The sequence below is a fragment of the Anomalospiza imberbis genome, chromosome 5, assembly GCF_031753505.1.
Source record: "Anomalospiza imberbis isolate Cuckoo-Finch-1a 21T00152 chromosome 5, ASM3175350v1, whole genome shotgun sequence".
NCBI lineage: Eukaryota > Metazoa > Chordata > Aves > Passeriformes > Viduidae > Anomalospiza > Anomalospiza imberbis.
In genome coordinates, this window is record NC_089685.1 from 45,583,184 (window position 1) to 45,589,183 (window position 6,000).

The window sequence follows — 6,000 nt, forward strand, 5'->3', positions numbered from 1 at the left end:
CAAGAAAGATGGAGAGAGCCTATTTACAAGGGCCTGGAGTGACAGGACAACGGGGAATGGCTTCACATGGACAGAAAATAGGTTTATATTAGATATTAGAAAAAAATTTCTTCAGTGTGAGGGTGGAGAGGCCATGGCACAGGTTTCTCAGAGAAGCTGTTTCCCCATTCCTGGCAGTGTCCAAGGATAGGTTAGATGGGGCTTGCAGCAACCTGATCTAGTGGAAGGGGGTGGGACTGGATGAGCTTTGAGCTTTGAGGTCCCTTCCAAACCAAGACATTCTGGGATTCTATGATTCTTACATTGTGTTTGAGAACCCATGAGGGCAAAGCACACAATCACGCCTAGCTTAAGTCTGGATTTGGTACTGCTTGGATGGAAGGTGAGTCACACCATTTAAATTAAAAACCAATAAATCAAATGGAAGGTGATGTCTTTTTTAACTTACAAATGAAACTTGAGATCGTTTTAGTGCAGGAGGTAATACAAAAGTGGATCTTTAATGGAGCTCCAGGAACAATTATGGAAGAATGCGCACAAAAGTCCATCCCTACAGGGGTGTGTACATTTTTATAGGTTTCAGGAAATTAGCATAATTGATAAAAAGCACCAATTAGGAGGACAAGTGGTGATGCAATTCCCCCCAAGTCAAGCCCCTTCTCTGGAGCTCCACCCCACCCCACTTATTTATAAACAAAGCTGTACTTTGTTTATAAAAATGTGTATCCAAGAGCTGTTTTCAGACTTGGTTCCCAGGAAGAACCAAGACAGGATAGCGGCCTTGCACCCCCAGGGCTTGGAGCTCAGGAATTTGTTTTGTGTTCTTGCCTAGGGAAAGGGCAGGGAAAACTACTGGGAAAACCAGCTACGAATGCAATAATAAGCTACAGAACTCCAAATATATGTGTAAAGAATACCAAGAATATATAAAAGAAAAAAAGGTAAAAACCAACAGACATCAAAGGAAAGCAGCTGTGGTGTATCACACCATAGGTGATGGGTATTTTGGCCTGGCCATGCTCACAGAGCAACACTTGCAGCTTGAGCCCCAAGGTGGTGGTAAGGTTTTTTGTTTTGTCATTAGCTGATGGTTCTCACATGAGTGAGATCTGGTGCAGGTCATACAGTGATGGGGAGGAGAGCTGATAAAAGATTTTGGGTTCTTGCAGTCAGGCAAAGCCAAAACCAACTTTATCTGAACCCAGCCCAGAAGTGACCTTGGATCTGATGAGAATAACCACCCTTGACTCTGGATGAGAGGTAAGTTAAATTGCATGTTGCCGAATTGTCCTAATACTGCCAACATTTTGAGAATAAATTGTAATAATGATAAAAAGCACTACTGCAATGGATACCATGATAACACTGTAACTATAGTTTAGGTTTTGAAAATTACAAATATGTGTTTAACTAAGGCTAGTCAGAAAGTACTAAATGGTGCTTGAACTGTGGTCAGCTGTCTAGAAGCTAGAAATTAGGAAAAAAAAAAAAAAAGGGGGGGGGGGGGGTTTCTCTTCCAAGGTGGAAAGATTGTGTACATTTGTACCTATTGAGCTGGTGACCATTTGTCCAGCTCTACCAGGAAGCACCAGATTTTCTGTGGTATTGAGAGGATGAAGTAGTTTGTAAAACAACTGTTAAAAACTTGAAGAAAAATGGACTGTCTGGCCTTCAACCTGTGATGCACTTAACATCTTACAGATTAGGGATCTCATTTGCAGCCACTAAATCTCCTACTTTTTTTTATCAGACCCCATCAGTTAACAAGTCATGGTTAACTTTGCTTTCTTTAGCACCAGTAAGTTTCATTTTGTCTCGAATTACATGCATTGATTGATTTTAGTGCTGTTTCGTCAACTCATACAAGCAACTTGATTTTTTCCAAATCGTTGTAGAAGAATCCACAATGTAGAAGAATCTCTGGCTACTGAGCTCTCTAAATGTTTATGATTACAATTCTTTTTTACCTCTCCCCTCAGTAAGATTTGCACCTGACCCCTCATTCCACTTCCCTCTCCTTAAGTTTCTCAAATGAGGAACACCTGGGAACATGGAAAAAGTATTTCAGCTGCAGATGCCTGTGTCAGTCAAAGAAAAATGAGATGTTACTCATAAGTTACTGTGCTGTGAAGCTGCTGCTTCTGTGTCAGAGATAGAGAAGGTGGTCATGGGGGTGAGATGGGCAGAAAGAGGCAGGAAAATATCTGTGTTAGCAAGCCAGGAAGGGAGTACTAATGCAGTCTGAGAACATGCGGGCTTCCCCTGGCTCCTCCCAGGCAAAGGTTACACTGAAATCACCAGTGGCTGATGCTTGCCTTTGGTTTTGATGACTGGCCAAGCACAATTATCTGATAGGTGTGGGTGGCTACAAGATTGCTCCCATTGAAGTGCACCAAGAAAATGAGCTTTTTTTCCCCCTAAACCCACAAGATTTCCCAGATCTGCAGATGCACTGCTTACTGGGGCAGGGTTAGAAAGCCACTAAACCAGAGTTCCATGGACATGGGCTTCCCTGAGCAGGGGCACAAGGACTCTTACCAGGCACACACGGTCAGCTGAGGCAGGATCTGGAAACCCCCTGTTCTACAGTGGTGTTCTATTTGATGCTTGGAATAGAGGCTGCCTCTGCAGGAGCCTTTCTGTTGGGAGAGAAATGGGAGAACAGCAGTTCCATGAGGTCAGCAGAGCCTCTCTAGTGTCTCTGCAGCAAAGCTCAGCCTCCCATCTCCTCTGAAACACTGAGGCAGGGGTTTGGCAAGAGGGACTGGGACCCACCTGATCCATCCTCTTTTCTATGGTGGTTGAGCATGACCTGGTGAAATGGAGAGGCCACTGGACTGATGGCCCTGTGCTGTTTGGACCCAGGGATGTCCAGCAGCTTGAGTGCAGCCGTGGGAAGACATGGAGGGCACAAATGCCCTGGAAGGGCTCCTCGTGCCTCTGCTCTCACACAGCATGGGCTCCTCACTGGGCTCAGTGTACCTAGCCTGCCTTCCCACCTGCTCGGCTGCTAAGACAGGGCTGGGTGGTTTCTCTGGGGCCAGCCAAGGAGGCCCAGGGCCTGGGGAGTTCCAAAATGATCTAAGGCAGAGCCATCCAATTACTCTCTGCTACTGCACTGGGGGCAGGACATTTTGACTTTCACTTTATCTTCTGGCAATGACATTAAAAACCGAAATTGATGTCAGTTGAAGTTAATGAAGAGTTCCTGATTTATCAGGCACACAGCATTTCAAAGAGACCTTGGGCAAGTGCTTTACTTAATGTTTTATCCATTCCTTCTGTGTATGGAGATTATGTAGATAGATATCAGAAAAACCCACATTCTGATATTTTGTAAGTAAAAGCCAGTTGTACTGAACCCTTGCGTGGCAGACTTTGAGAGAACATGGAAATGTTATTAACTAGTTTGTCTTTAGTATGTATCTTTAGCTGTATAAAAATGTTAAGAGAGGTTTTGGAAGTGTTTTAAATTCATAACCCAGAAACTTGACAAAGAGTGGAAAGGCTGTCTGGGACCACTGCAAGGTGGCAATAGTTACTGAGGAGGTCAAAATGGAAAATATCTTCAGCAGAGAGCATAGCTCTGCCCCCATGTTGTGGGGGGATGCTCACAGGGTGGCTTCCATTGGCTCTTGCTGTGGGATATCCGGAGCTGGGAGGATCCTGAAGGGTTGATTTGATCCTGCAGAATCAGTCCAAGGGCTAAGTACCCTGAAGTGCTCCCATCTATAGCTCTTGGTCCCTATGTTCTCCTTTCCTTGAACTGCCAGAAGCCTTTAAAATGACAAATTACTTTTGGGGTGGGAGAGATAGTTTTCTTCCTGTAAGTGGGAGAGAGAAAATGTCATAATAAAGATAAAGCATACCTATAACCAAATTAGCCATGACTAATTTACAGTGCTGTGTTGGGGGCTATCAGATACATATAAGTTCAACAAATCACCCTCAAACCACAGAGGCCTCGCTCAAGGCTGTAAGTCTCACATATGTGAGATTAAAGGAAATCCAAGAATGTAATTACTTTCAGTATGTGAAAGAGTCTACGTCAGATTTTTTGAAGGAATTTGTAAACGCAGTCTATCTGCAGCTATGCTCTGATTATTTAATCTCCTTTTCATTTCTAATGGTATACATGTTTTCCTCCCTCCCCTCTACAGTTGTTTGGCACCTGCCAGGCTCTTTGGCATTTCTCTGGAATATTATGTAAGCCACTGGGTTGATGAAAACTGCCCTGTTTTGTAGCTGGTAATTGTTCATGAAACTGAACTCATGCTCAAATGAGGAGCATTTGGGTCAGTGCAGCCTTGGGTCTGCCTCAGAAAAGCATCACACTGAAATAACAAAGTAGCATCTGTCTCTTAAGTTACACTGCATGTGTCTTGTCCACACAAGCTTCTTTTATTCTCTTTGAGTTGCAGTTCATGGTCTGAATTTGCTTTTTTGAAGTCCAAGGAGCATTGCCATTAGTTTTGAACAGTGAATTTCATTAGAGACTGAACATCTTTTGCTAGCTCTCTTTCCCGAACCTCTGTTTTCTTTTTGATTCTTCTACAATGCTCAATGCATTAGATCCTCTATGACATATAAACCATATTTTTTATTTACCAAAAATAAAACTCTTGAGACAGGGGAACCCAAGAAATATTTAACAGCCTCTATGGATCCAAAGCTGTTTTCCACATGGCCCGATTCCTGAAGATCTGCAGATGCCTAGTTACATTGTCATAAGGGTCAAGACAGATTAGCTATCTGTGGTATTTCAGTATGTCAGTGCTTTTTATTATCTACCCCTTAATCTCAAATTTTGGCTGTATAACAAATAAGAAATTATGTGCTAAAGTATTTACAGAAAGGCATTTTAATACCATTTTTCTGTGACTAGAACATGAAAATAAAATATATTGAACTTCCTAGAAAGTAACATTGTATTTTCCCACTGTCCATCCTTAAATTTAAACCAGACATTATGCATATAAAACTTGCAGCAAATTGAGCATGGTATTGACCCTTCAGCTGGGACTGAGGAATAGAAATGCCAGTATTTTGTAAGACTCCAAGGCAATATGAATCAAATAAATACAACCAACCTACACAGCAAAGCAAACAGTCACTCATTAAACAGTGGAAGAAAGTCACTGATGAATGAGCTGCATCCTCTCCACCTTGAGTCTGCAGTCAATAAATCTCACTTGAAAAGTGATATTGCCACTTATCCTGTCAGCACCAAGCTGTATTATTCCTAGTCTCACAGGATTTCTGTTTGCCTATTATTAGCTATGTGATATCAGCATCCATGGCTAGGTTTTATCAGAAGCCAGTGGGCAGAATTGTCCCAGGTCACTGTGGAGCACATTGATGGAAACAGAAGCACTTTTCTGTGGGAAAGGAAGATGAGAGGGATGGGCCTATCTGATGGCCGGTGTCTTGTATGAGTGTAGCTTGTGGCAGGTCAGATGTGCATCCTGATATGAGGCTGTAAGTAGCCCCAGATGCTTGGCTGCAGTAGGTTATACTGTACATGTAATTGTTATGTGTCTCAAGAAGCAGCACCAGAGGGTTGAGCTTTGTCATCACACTGCCCTTGATGCTCCCTATGCCCTCAAGCAAGATGTGTAGGCTGTCTACACTAGCAAGCAGTAAAGCATAAAAGGATTACATATGGAGACTGAAAAAGTTGAGGATAAAGAGATGATGTTCACCTCCCACAAACGCACAAGCTCTTCAGGCTGAGGGGTTTTCCCCAGAAAAGGTCTAGTGTGATCAATAGTGCTGAACATTTATGAGGCTGAAGCATGACAGGTGCCCTCTTGATATGCATCTTGCTTTAGTTTCACCCAGGTTAAATCCAGCTGTTACTCTGTGATCTCTTTGCAGTAACCCAAGGACAACCCAGGAGTGCAGTAGTGGTGCAAGCTGAAATGCCCCTGCAGGCCACCCAACATGTTACTCCTGATGCCTCAGAAGGAATTGAGAGATTCATTTATGTGCAACCTGCTC